An 18,819-nucleotide genomic window follows, 5' to 3' on the forward strand; every position below is an offset into this window, starting at 1 on the left:
ACTCTTTCTTAACTAAAGGAAAACTTAACATTTAACTTAGTGGACCAAATCCCTCCCTGGTAGAACTCAGTGGAGTCCTGGCTTTGGCCTGATGTGTTTTGGTGCTGCCAGAGTCCCTGATCGGTCTATGCAGTTAGAGCGGGTTTTGGAAAAAGTCCCCCCTTGTTGAAAGCTTAGGCAAAAATGATTTTTTTCATTTTCAGTGAAAGTTTTTGACTTATCGTCAAAAAACGGAAATTTTTCAGCTTTTGGCAATCACAAAATTTTCAGCTGACTTTTGGGTTTTTTTTGGTTTTCCAATGAAAACATCTGGAAAGCAGAGACTTTCAGAGAAAATATTTCAGATTAAAATCCTGTTTCTCATTTTAAAAAAAATTGACAGAAAATTTTCAACTAGCCCTACCTATAGTACTCCTTACATGTAACTTACCTGGATGAAAATAAATTCATAGCTAATATATTGTGATGGATATTTCACAGCTATTTTAGAACAATGCTGTATAGGAACCATCCAGACAATGGGCAGAGGCAGGGAGAAAGGATTTCGATGGTTCAGGGACTGATACTGTAAAGCCTGCCAATTTTGAACACCCTATTGATGGTAAGATGACTGGCCTACCATGCTCAAAACTAGTCAGCAGGTCGGGGGAAGGCAGGTGAGCAGCACATGAGGCCCAGCACAGACAGCTGGGCCCATTGTTCCCATTGTGACAGAAAAGAGAGTGAGAGATCCCAGAGGAGAAAGAGTGAGGAGATGAAAGAGGCAGGGAGGAATGAATGAGTCAAGGGACCTTTGACTCTCCAGGTTAACAGTATGCATCTGCCACCAACTACAAGATATGCTTCCCAAACCTGAAATTCTGATGCCCCACAGTGACATCCACGTCCCTTCTCACTAACCACCATAGTGATATGCTCCACCCCAGAGATATTAGCTACTCAGCCACCCAGTGACATGCACCCCAGCCTGACCCTCAACCCTCCAGGCTCCTCAAACTCATCTGAGCACTGAATCCAACCCAAGAACAACTTTTCTCATCAAGCTTTTGATAGCCTTTTGAAACCCTCCTGTAGGATGCCTCTTCTGGCTCCTGCAGAGCAACCTAGTGAGACAGGGCCCTCTTCTGGTTTACAATAAACAAATCAATACATCCAATTACTTATATTTTATAAGGAGGTGTAACCCTTTCGTGCCTAGGGCAACCACCTGAGAATGCCAACGTTAGGGCAGGCTGCAAAAGGAGAGCAGATTCTCCCAGCACTGGTGGGTGACACTGAAGTCAGGCTTCCCAACCAACCACAAACAGTACTTCTGATTCCCCACACTGGTTATCAAGAAGCCAGTATACAAATACACACAGCCCCCTTTACTGCATTTCAGTTTCTGGCTCCCAATCAGCCACTAGGTCCAGTAAAGAGACCAGTTATTTAAACTCTATGCTCTTTACCAAAAAGTTTCCCCCTGACCCCAAAAGGTCAGCCACAGTACCAGATCAATATAAGTTTGGATCTTACCCAAAATACCACGCTGCCAGCCAATCCTTTAGTCACTAAAACTAAAGGTTTATTGTAAAAAGAAAGGAACAAACAATAAGAGAAATGTTAAAGGATTAAAGTAATCAGATATGTACAAATGATTTGAAAGTCCATATATATCAGGTTTCTAGAAGAATTGTGGAGTTTGCAGGTTTGTATAGTCTGGTATACATCCAGCACCTGGATGGGTCTCATTCTTTTGTTTCACAGCTTCAATAGATGAGTTGATCCAGAGGTAGGTGCTGACTGAAAGACAGACTAAAGACAAAATGGATGTGGCGCAGCTGCCTTTTATGTCCTTTTGCTTTTGCCAGGCTGTTTGTGGAATTTTACAGGAACCAAAATGGAGTCCAGAGTCACATGAGCAAGTCCCGGTGACTCATCCGGTATATCCCTGGCTTCTCCCCCTGGGCCCATTAAGCAGGCTATTGTTCTGCAGCCATCCTGTCCAACCAGCATGACAGGGGGTTTTGACCAGATTCCAAACTGGGTAATTATATTCTGCCTTTCTAAATTTCCCCAGCAGTTTCATTCAGATAAAACTTTCCCCTTCCCTTGCTGTTTGAGTGCCATGACCTATTTGTTGCCTGAAAGATGGTTGCATGTCGGTGATGGGATGACCTGAGTGTTCACTTTTGATCTGAAAAGTGTTTTGGTGTCCTTTCGTTTTAAGGAAAAGTGCTATGTCAATGTATGAACATAACAGTTAGCTTTTAAAAGTGAGGTTCTCTGGAAAGTGACACTGGAAAAATGGCATCTTCTTGCTCAATTAATCTCTTCCCCAAGTGACTTCAGAGTCATGGTTGCTCACTATAGTCATACATGACTTCTTAAGAAATTCCTGTTAGCACTGATGAGTCAGCACAGCTCTAGGAGAAGGAGCTGGATTATATTCCTGCTCCTGTATAATCACCGAGTTTTTAACTAAGTTCTCTTTATACCTGTGTAGCTCTGCTGCAGGTGATAGGGTTGAACAGATGTCGTTGAGGGCGTAATTTGAGGACTATGAAGCTACCTGGGTGGAACGAGGGCAGAATTTGGTGGCAAGATCTTTATTTGGCTTTTGGATGCCAGGGTGAGCTTGCAGTTTGGAAAAAGAACACCTATCTTAATTTTCAAACTGAACACATTTGATGAGGATCAGTTCTGCACACACAGAGCTAAAAGCATATTGTGAAGACTCTCTGCAATAGAATGGGTTAGAAACATGATTATCTTTAAAATTTAGATACAGCAGAAAGCAGCAACAGCTGTAGAAAGATTTTAAAATCATAGGGTAAGTTTTTTCTTGCCTACTGTGTTGCTGGTTTGGATGCTCTTCTCTCAGAGTAACAAGCACCCCATCCCAAATTGAAAGACTAAAGCTTCTGGAGTGAGAGAGGGGAAATTGGGAAAACCAAAATGCTCTAGAAATAGATTTCTACACCACTCATCTCTATGAGATAGTTACTAAAACTGAAAATTTTTTTGACTTTGAAAAAAAAAAGGTACAGATGTTACAAAATTTTAAAAAAAGATGCAAGCAATACATTATCTACCTGTTCTTGTGAGAACTCTTAGTTTAGTCTTGCAAAAACAAAAAATCCAAAGTGATTACAAAACCCTAGTGCCTAAAATGAATAATTTATTCCACTAACTAAAATGTGTGTATGTATGTGTGTACCTAAAGCTAGCTTTTAACTAGTCTCAGTGAGCAAGCTCTTCCACACAGAAGCTAGCAAAGAAGAGAGTTCCTCTTGCCGCTTGGAATTTATGCTATTGTGCCCTATGTTCTGTGCAAACAGAGTTGTAGAAAACACACTGGACACTTGTTGAACAACTTATCTGCTGTAGCCAATAGTGAATTGACTGTATGGATTTTGGTATTTGGGGCTGTAGCACTAATTAGGATATGGGGGACAGCTCTATATCATATGTACAGGGGATCCAGTGGGTGATTGAATCTGAATTTAAGAAAACAATGCAGGTGACATTAATAGCATTTGACTGGCACTGAATTGATTTAATAAACAGATGTTAAGGTTTAGCTGATAATGATGTATTACTATTCAGAATCCCCCATCCCTACTCTCCCAAACTGATAGGGCTGCAGTTATTCCAAGCATTAATTAGTTTATGCTTCATCATTCATACAGAGGAGAATGTAAATAGTGCTATTAACTGCAGAGTCTTTCTGTTATAAAATTAATTTGTTCTATTAAGCAATAAACCCCCAAATCACACAGTCTAAGATAAAAAATAATTGCATTTTATATACATGTGGAAACATGTTTTTCTTCATACACTGGGAAATACTGTTTTTAATATAACACATGGTAGCTGGATATTTAAACATCTGGTCATGGGCCAGCATGTTACCTGATGCTCTCATCTAAAGATTCAGTCTCTGCTGCTAAGCTCCTTTGAAATTTATAGGATAAATACTACCTACAGGTAACTCTGACAAGGGAAAGACTGTCCCTTGATATGTTGATGAACTAAAATAAATAGCTGCTCTATCCTCCTTCTGACATTGTGCATGGTACTTTTTTCTGTTTCTGGGCTCCCCAGTAGTTCATACAGATTTCCTCACACAAGTTACTGTGGCATATGTTGTACTCATGCTACCAACACATTTTTTTCTTTCAATTTTCTCTTTTCAGTCAGCACCTGTTCAGTAGGCGATGTGACTCAGGACTCCTAGATTCTAATCCCAAATCTATCACTTGCTTATTGTGTGATTCTGGTTTTGGGCAAGTCACATACCCTCTCTGTGCCTCAATTTACGCATTCATATTTTGCGTTATGATACATTGCAGGAATCTCTTCTGAAGTTCATTATTGTTTTTGGAGTTCCATGAAATGCTCAGGTGAGAGCAAAACATCTATATTAGACACTCACGGTTGCTCATTACTATCATGTCAGTTTCATATGCTGTTAATCCATTTTTAAAAGGTATGACTAAGCCTCTTCAGGTAAAATATCTCAGTACTTCAGAGAATGGGATCATTTTCAGTTGGGGTCAGTATCAGCACTTCTCTGGTGGCCCCATCAGTTTCTACAAAATTTAAACTTTCATAACGCTTCCGCCAAAAATAAGTTTCTTACCCTTAGGATTGTAAAAAGAGCATCCTGAATTTAAAATGAAGCAGCAACATTGTAATGAGTCTGCAGACAGACTGACATAAATCAGCTTAATGGGGTGTTGTCTCTGAAGTCTAGTGATGTCAGCTCAATTGGCAACCCTGTTCAATACTTTGCTGACCATTTTAGTGCACACATACACACAAAATCCAGCTTCTTTGCCTGCCACTGTCATGTGAACCCTCCCCTTCTTCATATTATCCACTAACTTCTGTATCAAGTTAAACTCCTTGCTCTAACTTGTAAATTCTGTCCTTGATTACATCTGTAATCCTATCTCCTATCACTCCATCTCACCCTTCAATGAAACTGCCTCATCTCCATGTTCTGCTTTTGTTTCCAATGCTTCTTCCATGCTGCACTTTATCGCTGAATGACCATAATCATCCCTGTGCAGCAAATCCCTTCTTAAAACTCACTGCTGTGAAACAGAAGTCTATCTGGGTCTCAGGGCAGAGAGCAAGTGCAAATGACTCTATAGCCTACTGGTTAGGGCACTCAGCTGGGATATCTGGGTTCCCATCACTACTTAACTGAGTATTTAGTTACTCAAAGTGGAACGGCTTCCACAAAAGAGATTCCTATTCCTGACTATCCTATAGCCCAGTGGTTAGGGCACTCATCTCCAATGTGAGCAATTCAAGGGCCTCCGATTTGGGCAGAGAAGAGAACAGAACCTAGGTTGTCTACATCCTGGGTGAATGCTCTAATCACAGGGCTATACAGAGCAAGATGGAGGTGTCTGCACCTCTTAGGTTTTGTGAATGGTGTGTAAGTCCCTCTGTGACTCTAGCCTGAAAAAAAAATGTTAACTAAATAGTTTCAGCCCTAGTGTTGGATTTATGAATAGGTTCAGTCAACCTGTAACTGTATTTTTCATGAATAAATGATGTTCCCGATTTTTTTTGCCCAACTCTCAGTATAATGCAGGGAATGAAATCCTTCCTCAATCAGTAGGTCAGACTAGATTAACCTAGTGGTCTTTCTTAGCCTTAATTGTTATGATCGCATAATTTTCTGTTTCACAAATCACAAGCTCTTTTTACCCCATTACATGGTGTCAGTTTCCACATTGCCAACCAAAAGAACAATTAGTAGCATGTGTATTATTCATATATATATATACACATATATCTAGGCTGAGGAGGAGCATTCCCACTAGAGTCTCTGTTCTGGAACTTGTTTCTCTGCTTGGTTTAACAGAGCCAGAATTCACTGACTGCCTTGGCACGCTGGCCTGGTTTTCCCAACCTTTTGGGAAGGTGGTGGATTAGCAGGGCTAATGTGGTTTGGAGGTGCTGGCCATAGACAATCCTGCTCATAGCCTGTCTTGGTTAATTGGGTAATGGAATGATGAGATCTTGTTGGCTTACTCTGTGTGACGTATCGTCGTTTTAGTTGTATGTGAACCTACAAGCATATGGTTATGTGCGTTTTACAAATCTAAATAAAGCAAATACAAGAGATGAACAGGCACTTAAATGTGAGATCTGAACCCTTCCTCCCCCCCACCAGCTCCGCTCTGGTCCAAGTTTCTGTGGCTTGGTCATATTCCTACAATGGGCTCAAGATGGAACACTGAACCTACCCCACCCCCACATTCTGGGGGAGGTCAGATTTGAGAATCTAAATCCAAAGCCATGGCTCAGATACCTCTCTAAGGATTAAATTTCAGTCTTCTACACTTTATTCCACATCTCTATAGTGCCAATCAGATTACCTCATTCCAGCTTTCCAGCTATTTTTCTTCATTATTTTGTATCCTGCAGCAGCAGTGGGGCCTGATTGTAAGAACTGATTGACTTAGCTGGTGTCATGGGATAACAAGCTAAAATTATGGCTGGAGAAGGATGGCTGATTTGAATACACATAGAGCAGCAAAGTCTGCCCAATTTTCACAGTGGCAAAATCATTTGGTCAAACAGTGACTGCATTAAATTTTCTGTGACCTCTCCCATCTATCTGGCCCCATACACATTACACTCCCTGGTGAGCCCAACACACACCATCTTCACAGAGTCTGGCATGAAAATAATAAAGATACAGTATAGCTTGAAAATATTTGTTTTTCAAATCAAGAGACTAAGAAAAACTGGTGTTTTTTATACCCAAAAAGGAAGCAGGGAAGGGTGATGTGAGCAATTGGAGTCCCCTCGTTGCTCCAGACTGCGTGCAGACATTGAATATGGCTTGCACTTGTCCCCATCCTTGGGTCTGGCTTTAATGCTAACTTAAATTACTGCAGCACATCAACCTCAGACTGGCTGCAGCTCTATGCAGAGTTGCTGCACGTGATATCCAGGTGACTCAGTGAGAGTGCATTCTTATGCAGGGGCTGAGAACCAGACATCCTGGTGCAAAAAAGTTTAAAAAGTTTTGATAGGAGCATTGGAAAGTTGCTTCTGTAATAGTCAGGGAGGGCCCTGAACATCTCTCCTACTCAGAAGGAAAGTGTTTGACACCCAGCCTGAAAAATGATAGTTTCCTTTATTGATTTTATTTTGTCTCCTTTCTGAAGCAAAAACAAGGAGAAGCCCCTGTCCCTAGTGTACACTTTTCCCTGTCAGTGCTTCTGCATTGGCAGGAGACAGGGAGCAGGAAATCTTCAGGCATCTATTTCTTCTTCTCCTCAGTTTTCATAAGCATATAGGCCCTCTGACATGGGCACTGGAAGGAGTGCAAGGGTGGGGGGCCAAACCCCCTGCAATGGCCCAACTCTCCCACAGCCCCAGCTGCCCCTCCCCTCCCACCCTATCTGACCTCCTGCCCCTCCCACCAGCTTCACTCTCCTGGAGCCCCAGCCCCACCCACCCATGCCGCCCTACCGGAGCCCCTACCCCTTCCGCCAGCCCCATCCTCCTGGAGCCCCAGTTGCTCCTCCTGTCCCACCCTACCAGACCTCCTTCCCCGCCCACCAGCTTCACTCTCCTTGAGCCCCTGACCCTCCTGGAACCCCAGCCCATCTGCCTGGCCCACCCTACCAGAGCTCCTACCCCTCCTGTCAGCCCCATCCTCCTGGAGCCCCTGCCTCCCCCCCAATCTTCTTACCTGACTTTCCCGTCTCACCAGCCCAAAACCCTTAAGTGACGGATCCTTCCTGTTTCCCAGATCCAGGGGGCCCCTGGCACCAAGAGGAGCTTCTGCTGCAGCTTTGGTAGCTGACAGGTGAGAGCCCAGCTGCTGGCATGTGGCTCAAGGCAGAGTGGGACCCGGGTGCCAGCCAACCAGGCCAAATTATGGCACTCTCTCTCCCAGACAGGTTTTAAAGTGGGAGTGGGTGAGGGGAGGGAAAATGGCCCATTGGGCACCAAACCTTTGTAGAAGTGGGGGGGCCAAGGCCAAAATGGAGGAAGAATTAATACTTAAATATCCTGCAGAGAGCTTATATGTTTCTTTTGTTAAAAATTGGGCGGGGAGAAATGGCCCCTTGGCCGCCCTGGGTTCCAGCGCTGGTGCTCTCTGGTCTTCCCACCCACCTCTATTACCCTCAATAGGCTGCCCCTCTGCTTCTCTCTCTACTAGAGTTCTCCAGCGTCATCCCTTTCCGTGACCTTCATGAGTCTTCCTTGGAATGTCTATCTGTCCATGACCCTCTCTTGAGGGGTGCACTGGGTCATCTTCTGAGTGAGCAAGCACCACAGTTTTCCAGGGTTTATCCAACCTCCAGGAAGATCATCTGCTCCTGATTTCGACCTACTTTAGGCCAAGCCCACCTGTCACCTTAAAAAACCTTGTATGGTATCTGTGGCTCTTCTTCCTGTTCACTTGTTATCAAAATAGAGCTATCAGAGCTCGTCTCCAGCTGCAAAGTTTGGATCCAGATTTTGAGTGCCCCAAAGTTTGGAGGTGTTTGAATCTTTGATGTGTCCCATTGCAAAATTCGGTTCTGAGCTTGGATTTTAAATTACCAAAGTTAGGAGGTGGGAAGTGGATCTGGGAATTTGCTTGGGGTTTACCTATAGTAAATGTTACGTGTGTGTGTAATTTAAGCATCTAAAATTGTATGTAAAATAGGAATTGGCTCCATGCATACTATCCTTGGTATCTCATTTTGCATCAGTCTATTGGTGACGAACTGAAATATGCTACTTTGGTCAATGCAGAGCCAGAGAGATTGTTGTCCCTCTTGTGTGAGTTATGTTGAGGCTCATATGAAGAGTAACAGTCTGACTATTGTAAATCATCCACGCCAGGAAACTACCACCATCTAATAATCACCATAAGGTCTGCAGTTAACTCTTTCAGTCCTGGTCTTCCTCCACCTCTGCTGGACTGCCATCATTCCCTTGAATCAATATAAGTGCACCAGAGAGGTGCTAGTCTGTCAATGCAAAGTTGCAATGTAAAGTTGCAGATTTCCGGAGATTATGCCTGAACTGCAGGCATACCAATGTAAACTTACTTGCTGTGGCACCTCTTAGGAAGGAGCTCTCTGCTGTGTGTGCGCCCATTCTGGTGTGGAAGAAGGGGTAGGGTCATGACTTCCTTCCTGGGTCCTTTTGAGTTGACTATTAGTGGAGATAGGAAAAGGCTTTTGTCCTTCATTCCTGTCCCTTGTAAGGACCAGATACTTTGTAGTTCATCATAAAAGAATCACTGATTCTGACTTTCTTACTGCATTAATTATGCTGGAAGTGAATCACCTGAGATTACTCTTATATTGTTTTATCTATAACTTGGAGAAGGACAATATGCATTGACTATATATAATTAGATTTATGTTATTGTTATACTGAAAGATGTCAATGGCTGCCATCAGGTGAGACAATCTCAGGCTTCTTTAAAGTCACTAGGCGTTCCAAGCACTCTTTCAGGCTCAACAGAACAAGTGATCAGCCTCTTTATGTAGTAAAAACAGCTGCAGAGAATAGTGGGATTGCCCAAGGCTAAGGGCTGCATGGCAGGTTAACTGAGAAGGGTTTTCTCCGGGGCTAGAATATGGGTTGCAGGCTGTGAGTGTTGCATGCAGAAATCCAGGAGAATTGTGACCCTGACAGATGCAGATTTTCCTGGCTGCAGATAGATTCATAGAACTTAAATTGTCACAGGAAGAACTTTCTTCCCTCTGACTGGAGGGCTGTTAACGGGCCACCTCACCTTGAAGGGTCCTTTGAAATATGTGTACACTACTTGTGCTAAACAATCTGTTCCTCCTTGGAAAGCCTTATATAAAGTGCCAAGTATTATTAAAGGCTTAATAATGATACTTAACACTTATGCAGGCTTTGCTGAATTAGTTTCCCCGACCTGAAGAAGAGCTCGAAAGCTTCTCTCTCTCAGCAACAGAAGTTGGTCCAATAAAATATATTACCTTACTCATCTTGTCTCCCTAATAACCTGGGACCCACAAGGCTACAAGACCCTTTTAAAATTAGTCAGGCGTAATCACCAGTGAGTCTCCCACTGTGAAGGGTCCCTCACATGAGGAGGCAGACACACTGAAGATCTAATAACTCAGAGTCCGAAGCAGCCATCTTGTTAAGTATCTAATAAAGAGAGTTGCAGTTTAAACTTTATATCCCTCATCTGACTCTGGGCTCCTGAAGTGCAGCGGCTGTATCATACTCACAGCGAAGTTTCTCTTGGCTGCCTGACCACGCTAGGAAACATGACAATTTCTCCCTCTTTGCAATGCGCAGGAATGAGCATAATGATGGCACATAAATAAAGAATAATAACAACCAGAGCTAATTGCTTACTGCAAAAATAGTGTTTGTGAAAATGTATTCAGTTTCTGAACAACTTTTTGGTTGGACCACGTTTGTGTCCTCATTAGCGATGATTCACAAACACTTGCAAAAATGGGTTTTTAGCTGTTCTTTGTATGGATTGCCTTATTTGTGTGCCAGTAAGCATGTCTGCTGTATGTTATTCACCATTCACCATTTGTCTTGACTTCTTCTCTCTTTGAAAATGTCCAGTCACCCAGTCGCAGCAAATGCCAATAGCACGTGACTTAGATGTCCAATCGCAGACCATAGTTCCACAAACAGCTGAAGTGAACTGCTGCCACTTGCAGAAACCTGCTCATATAAATTATTCAGCAAATCCTTATAACTAAATCCCTTGTTCTGTTCATGGATCATTGGCAAGCTGATCCCACTTTCTGCAAATATATTAATTTGACTAGTTATTCATAATGAATTAATAAACCAGGCTAAATACTAATAGTACCTAAAACTTTCCTGGCAATTTTACAGTAGGCTCCTTCTCTTCCTGACCCAAATTGTTTCAGAGTTGTTGCGTGGCTTTAAAAACCTGCTGTATTTGATCTCAGAAGTGACTGCATCTCAGTGGTGAGTAAATGGTGCATATATGTACATATAAAGGCTCCAGTCCTGCAAATATATACTCACTTACTCATGTGCTTACTTTAGTGTTGTGAGTAGTCCTACTGAGATCATTGAAATCATTTGAAAATTGAAATCAATCATACTCATGACAGTAACCTTAAATATGGGTATGTGGGTATGAGGGTTTGTAGGATCAGGGCCAAAATTTGTAGAAAATATTTAAGGACCTTTCAGGGTTGAGTGGAGCCATACAATTTGCACGTAGAAGTAAATGCAGTATTATGCCATTATTATAATTATCATTACCTGTTCTTATTTATAATTAATAAATTTGAGTACATACTTCCTTTTTTAGCCTCTCTTCATATACAATTCTAATTTTTTTAAAAAGCATAGTACGAATGAGTAGTAAAATGAAATGGAATCAATGGACTATTAGGATGAACAGTGCCTGATACATCAGAAACAGGTTCAAATACAACACATCTATCTGAAACCTTGGGCACTACGCAAGTGGTTAATATAGCAAAGTTTGCATATTTTATCATTGTTTTAGTTAGTCCTTTTATAAGAACAACTGTTACAGCCAGCCTAACAATTATCATATTTTAATAAGAGATGTCTAAAACACATCTGTGCTGCAACTAAGTAAACAAAGACTATCTAGTATTCTCCTAATGACAGTAACAATAACTATGTGAGAGCTCTTTGGGGAGGAGGGAGGTAACTTCCCATTCAAAATCGAACTACTGTATGTGGATTTATGATGCTTTTTTCAAATGGAAGGGGGAAAATGTTGTGCTCTGGGAGATTAGAATTTACTAGTGAATTCAAGTGTAACTTTAGAGAAATACGATAGTATTAGATGTGGCAATATCACAGTATTGTTTTATTGGCAATTAGATTTCAAACTGGCAGGGATGTTTGAAAATAAGCCTCAATTATGGGACTGTGGAATTTCAGTGCCATCTGTCAACAGTTTGTGCCTTATGCCACAACATGTGTACCTTTGGAGGAAAAAAAAAGATTTAATAGCACGAGTGAAGAGGTAAAGCACACCAAATTGTACTTCAGTTTTTATAACTAATGCTTTCATTTATGGGATTTGATGTGGTACAAACACATTTACATTTAACCATGACACACAAGCTACAAGGTCTCCTGGTTCTTGTGATATATTGTACAGATAAGCAATACATGCTGCTTGAGATCTTCCAGGAGTGCTTGCAAAAGCTGATATAATACAGGCATGAAAAAGGTGTCCCACAACTCCTCCCTGAATCATTGGCTGTTGTAAATAACCTGTGTCATGAATGAGATGGAAAAATTAGAGCCCTGTAAACTTGTGTCCATTAAAGATTTTTAAGGAACTTTTTGTGGGGGTTCTGGCCAAATCACAGCTCAGGTGATCAGATGATGATTATTTATTATCATTTGATTCTGTTATTTGTTAGTAGTACAAGTACTTCTGAGACACTCAGCACAAGATTGCCATTATTAGAGCACTTCGAGGCCAGAACCAACAAGTCCCCATTGGGCTAGTGGTTGCACAAACACATCGAGCATTACTGCTTGAGCTGGCCTCTAAAAATAGCAGTGTGGCATAGGTGACAGCTGTGTGTTTGCCACCCACGTACATTCCCACCCAGTGCTTTCCCAGCCTGGGAATTATGCCTCCCGGATGCTGTATAGATTTGCAGGTAGTAAGAAACTGCCCTGCCCTGAAGAGTTTCCAGTTTAAATAGACAATAGAGACAGAGAGTGGGAGAAATGGATGCAACATACAAGAAGAAAATGAATATTTTGAGACTAAGTCCCAGATCTACAAAGGGACTTAGGCAGAGCAATCCAAAGAGTTGCAATGCATAACTTTTAGGTGCTGGGAAATTAATGGAGCAATAATAGGATCCACAGAGACTGAGTCTACAGCCCCTACACAATGAATAATGGTTAAGTGCCTTTTGGATCTGGCCCTAAAGGTCTTGTTCAAGGTCACTGAGAATGTCTTTGGAAGAACCAGGACATGAACTCAGATTGTCTTAATCCCATGCTAGCAGCTAAAAGGGGGTCATCCTGCCCCCCGGAAGTATAAAGCGTGCCTCTCTCTGGTTATTCCAGTTAAAAGAGAATCAGCATCCTCAAAAAAATGGGGACTCTGCATTTTGGAGCAAGAGTGGACATACTGGGAGAAGAAGTTGCTGAAATGGCAGGGGCACAGATCATTTACAGCCTGATCCTGCCAAAACGTATGCACTTTGTGAGGAAGCAGAGAAACTGCCCACTGCTCCCAACCACTAGGCTTCCTGGCCCTCCAAGCCCCTGTTACATACATGCTTAAGTTTACTACTGTGGAAAGGGATTACTCACCATAGGCATAGTTTGACTTCTATATTTGGGGGGACAGCTCCAGCCAAGAGCTGCGCGTGGATGGGCAAATTCTGTGCCTGCCCAAAACTTGCAGTTTGGGGGGGGAGAATGCCCTCCCCCAAACTACACTGGTGAGTAAGTGTTAGTCTGTGGCTCTAATCCTGCACTTATAGATGATGAGCAGTATTTTGAATTTCACCTAGTGCATTCACCTGTGGCTTTGGATAAAATATTTGAGCCCTGTCCCATTTCTATAACAGTTAAGCTAGGTGAACTTGTTTCTCAAGCCCTTGTCAGTTCACTGTTAAGTTTGCAAAACCAAAACCAGCCAGGGTTCAGATACAGGTTTTCCTTTATTCAAACAGAAGCTGGAGGATGGTTATTAATAATAATAATATGGTTTTGACTCATCCCTGTTGTGATTCTCAGCTTTTGCAAATGTAATATTAATGCAATTGATAACCGCTAATGTAATCAATATAATAGATGGTACTATTTCAAAAGCACTTTGATTGTGACATTTATAACAACAGAGCAGGTGGTATTTCCCCTTGTTTTAAAATACAGCCAGCAGATGCTGTGTGTGAACTCATCCCCTTCCTGGGGTTTGGCTTTTGAAGAAATTCACAAAACATACACGACGTGAACTCTAGCCCAAGCCTTCTCTCTGGCCCTGCTTGCTTCCAGGCTTCCTCTTTAAGATTACTCAGCCCCAGAGTCTAGATGTCATCCTGTGCATCTCCTACCTCCCTTGTATTCCTTGTTGAGTTAATTAGCTACACTGCCCCATAGTGAATCATCAGAAATCGTTTGACATCTTCCAGGCCCTGCAGGGCTAAAAGGGTGGGATACCAGAAGGAACTAGGCAGTCTGTTACAATCCTTGTGCAAAGGCTTCTGGATCAATCCACCCTGTCTATTCCCATGCTTCCATTTGAGATGCACAACCTAAACTAAGGTGTGAGTGTTATATATATTTTAGATCTGAATGATTTTTAAATCAGCTTGTTAATATGTTTAATAAAGTCTGCACAGTCATCAGTTTCTGCTCAAGTAGCCCAGGCAGGGGCCAAGACAGGGAGGTAGCAAAGCTATTAATTTGTATGGCTTTTCTTTACACACCCAGGTGGTGGTGGTGCTTTTTCCAGATTGCTCCAGGAATCCTACACATGAGCTGTAATTTAGATTCCCCTACTATGCCTGCAGGGATAGATGTTTCTTCTGAGCTAGACTAAATCAGGAATAACTCCACAGAGTTCAAAGGAATTATGCCAGTGTAAAACCAATGGGCAGGTGAGAGGAAAATTAATTTATTTGTGTTCAGGGCTCAGCTGCTTCCACCTGAACACTAATTATTACTGATTTAGGTTGCTTCCTTTCCTTTCCTCCCAGGTAGCACATGCAGTACTTTCCCTGCTCTTTGAGGAGCCTGGAGAGAGGAAAGAAGCAGTAAAGAGTTGGTAACAGCAGTAGCTTTAGGCACAAGCTTGGCAAAAAAACAGTCCCTGCATAGCATGAGCAGGCTGAGATGAGTGTGGGGGGGCAGTAGTACGGTCCATATCTGGATAGGGAGGATAGATGGTGAGTAAACAGATAAAGAAATGAAACTAAGTGAACTAAAGTAAAAATATGAAAAGGGACCAAGATGGCAGGCACCAGAACAAAAAAGAAATGCGAGACAAAAGAGACGGGAGGAGGAAAATCTTATACCTGGGCAGAGATGAGAAAGATGGCAAAAAAGAAACAGGAACTTACACACACAAATATTAGACAAATGATGGAAGATAAGTATAAAAGAAAAAAGAAGATGAGAAAAAAGACTTGACTTGATTGATTGTGAATAAGAGCAGAGTTAGGCCAGTGTTATCAATGCTGTTACTTAATCATTTTTAATATAGTTTCTGACACATGACTTTATTTTATGCACACTGAAAATTGGTGTCAAACATCTTGGACACTTTTCCACATTGTCCCTTTTTTTAATAGTGAAAAAAATCTTTGAAATGTGTGTTTTGAAATTTTCTGAAAAAGGAAAGTACTTAGAAACATTTTTCCTGCTCTAGTTAACAGGGATATGAATCCTATATCTACAAGGAGATGCTCTTACAGCTTCCTCAGTTGCCAATGCTATGCATGGTTCTAGCAATATTTTCAGTCCCCCCATTTAGGCCCCAATTCAGCATGTACTTAGCTTTGAGCATTTGAATGGTTCCACTGAAGACATTGAGACAATTCAGGTGCTTTAAGTTATGCCAGTGTTTAAATACCTTGCTGAAGTGGAGTCTCAAGATAAACTAAAATCTATCCACAGATTGTTTTAAACAACAACCCACACTTGACTTAAATGGAATTTTCATAATAAGAAAAGATATTGTCATCTAGTGGTGATTTTCAGCACAGCCACTCGTGGTGTATACCTGTTCCTTTTGTTAATAAAGCTTTCATTGATGGCTGAGAGTGAGAAGCTAGAAGTCTCTGGTTTTCCCCTGAGTGCTAGCTATTCAGACTTGTTCAGTGTTTACTCCACAAAAGCTGAAAGCTCATGAGCCTCACAAATGCGCAGTGAAAGTCAGTGAAGAAACCAAAGTGGAAGAATATTAGGGCAATGCTGCCTCACCCATGGCACAGAGCACTTGAAGGCTGCAAGTCCATGCAGACCAGGGTTGTAGTGGCACAAAGCACCTGCCAATCCCCCTCCCCGTCCATGCTGGAGACTCATGCAGCCCTGACAGTGGATGGTTCTCGCTCTGGAGAAGGCACATCCAAAGCAACACATCTGCTCTGGCCAGAGAGATGTCTGTACATATGCTGTAACCAGGTACCCCGCCTCCGTGAGATTGGTTGCACTAGCCAGAAAGATAATTAGGTTCCCCCCCCCGACAGCTTTGGTATAAGTGGGCTGCTTCAATGGGAAGCTGCACCTTCTTACACTCCTGCCAAAACTGGGTCTGAATGTAGCCCTTAAACACTAACCCAATAGATCGTGCTGTGCCGCTTGCCTGGGGCTGGGCAAAGCAGCACAGTGGAGGGCAGGATCTAACATTTATTGGGCCTATACACTTTTAAAATTTTGTATTTGTACCAAGCACTTAGAAACCTCAGATACCAGCGCTCCTGGCTCAGTGCTGCAGGAAAAGCACATACTCTGAGGAGTGCCCCAGGTCTGAATTTAAATATCCAAACAAAGCAGGGAAGTGTTAGAATCATAGGGTTAGAAGGGAATGCAAAGGTCATCTCGTCTAACCCCTTGTCAAGATGCAGGATTTGTTGTGTCTAAATCATCCAAGACAGATGACTATCCAGCCTCTTCTCATGTTCCTCAAAGGACTCCTGGGGGAGGAGGAGAGGGGGAACTGATGTGGTGGATCTGGAGAAGTAGAGGGTTACTGTGGAGTTATAACCAGCATTAATAGAACCAAACAATGGACTATACGGGTTGAATGACAAGGCAAAATAGGTTGAATAGCTCCAACACTGGAGTTGTTATTGTGTATAATAATAATGCTACAAGAAGAAAAGTATCTTTTAAAAAAAGCTCTTATGAAAAGAACAGGGAATTGAATTGCCAATAGGCCACAGCTCCACAGCACCTGAGAATGTGATGATTACAGTGGTATCTCTATAAAGCATAATAACTGAGGTTCCCTCTTGCCCCCTCAAGATTAGGTTTGATTCCCCAAGGTGGGATACTCAGGGTATGTCTACACTGGAGTTGCAGCGTCAGGCTCCATGGATTGATGTAGCAGGATCGACTGAGCAGGCAGTGGAGACATGCACAATCGATCCCAGAAATGTTCTCCAGCCAATGCAGTAAATCTACCCCCCTCACCCCTGAAAAGAGTAACGCTGTGTCGACCGGAGCATGTTTCCTGTCCATGCAGTGTGGTGAAGACGCCGCAGTAAGTGAAAGTTAGTGTGTCGATGGGAGATACACAAGTTTCAGTATGTAGCTTGCAGCTTTCACAAACAATGAAATCACAAGAGAGAAACTGAATATAGAAAGAATTCATGACTAGGATAACCCTCCCTCCTCACCACTTAATACCTGCATGCCAAAGGAAGTGCTGTAATAGTCATAGGTATTTTACACTGGTCTGGAATAATCATTGTGAAAATAGACCAACCCAGAAACAAAAGTGCAGGCTTTCTTTCTTTCAAGACCCATAGATAGGATTGAGAACAATCTCAGGTGACTGCCTCTTCTTGCAGCACTTCCACTGCTCAGGTGGTCTCTGTGCCATTCTCCAACAGTCAAACAGGGAGGGGTCAATACATTCATTGCCAGCCCAATCTGGGTGTTGTGGGCAAACAGAGGCCCGGGTGTCTGGAGTCAGCAGGCAAATCTCCAGCGGCTCGTTTGCCCAAGTAAGAATTTCAAGAAAGCAGCATTAATCACTAATAGAGTAATTGTAGTTGAACAACGGAGAACGAAAGGCCAGAAGTGATGCCTGATGAAGTCAGTGGGAGTCTTTCCACTGCCTTTCGAGGGATGTGGATCAAGCCCTAAAATAAAATGTCACTTAAGCAAACACAATTCACGGTTCTGTTAGTTCCTGAGGGTTTTACCTACTGATGTTTTTCACAAGCAAGGTAAGAATTGGGGGGAGGAGAATAAGAAGAAAAGAGAGAAAAAATGAATGAAAGAAAAAGCTCCAAGTGTCTCCTGACAGATGGTGCTAGAAAATGAGGATCTCTTTGGCACCGTGAATGCTCCCTCAGGGGTTCTTCATTCTCCAGTTCTCTCTCTCTCTCTCTTTCTCTTTTTTCCCTTCACTTGCTCCCTGACACTTCCCTTCATTTGCTGTAATTTAAATGAGAGCGCAGAAAAGGCATATTCAATTTTAATATGTAAAGAGCTACTTCTGGGTTGGAAGCAGCCATTTAACATGCAGGATGAGTGAAAAGAGGAATGGAGACCAGGGCTGCTGGCTGTCAATTTCTGCCACAGCAGTTGCTGCCATTCCTTGGCTGCTATCAAAGATTCATCAGGGGGAAGTCACTGCTTTGCAGACAAAAATAACAGATGGTCGTTCATGTTTGCCTTACTCCAGGGGCCTTGCCACAGTGAGCAAGGTCCAAGAGAATTTGAATAACTGGGGGTGTTCTTTTGTGTGTGTATTCGTGCGTGTTTGAGATGTATTTTTGGTTTTTGTCTTTGGATTTTTATAAACTTGCTAATGAATTTAATGATGAACCTATAGATTTGCTGAGATGCTTACAGGCTGTATTTGTTTTGAAGTGAGTTTTAATTAAATATTCCAGCTCCCATCCACCATTTAGTAGTCTTCTGTTGCAAAACAAGCAGCTTACCACAGGTGGCGGGGCATTCATGTAGTTTTAAAAACATCTTTTCCTGCTGCCAACCTAAATAAACATGAGTCTCTTTGGAAAAATTCCCATAATGTTATTTCTCCCCCACCCTTCAGCAAACTAAATACCATGTAAGCAAAATAAATACATGTGTCAATCAAAGAGAGTTTGAGCAGAATAAAATAATCAG

At 42.2% G+C, this 18,819-nt stretch overlaps 1 long non-coding RNA gene across 1 annotated transcript; it reads right to left on the reverse strand.

The window, feature by feature from the left end:
* Window positions 1-12,016: 12,016 nt before the first annotated feature.
* Window positions 12,017-13,444, reverse strand: LOC137143457 (uncharacterized). Its single transcript, XR_010917171.1, has 2 exons — window positions 13,321-13,444; window positions 12,017-12,255 (listed from the first exon to the last, which is right to left on the reverse strand). It is a non-coding gene; the product is annotated as an uncharacterized lncRNA (long non-coding RNA).
* Window positions 13,445-18,819: the final 5,375 nt, after the last annotated feature.

Source organism: Emydura macquarii, unplaced genomic scaffold, assembly GCF_026122565.2.
Source record: "Emydura macquarii macquarii isolate MOO-44397 ecotype Brisbane River unplaced genomic scaffold, CSIRO-AGI_Emac_v2 contig_67, whole genome shotgun sequence".
NCBI classification, from domain to species: domain Eukaryota; kingdom Metazoa; phylum Chordata; order Testudines; family Chelidae; genus Emydura; species Emydura macquarii.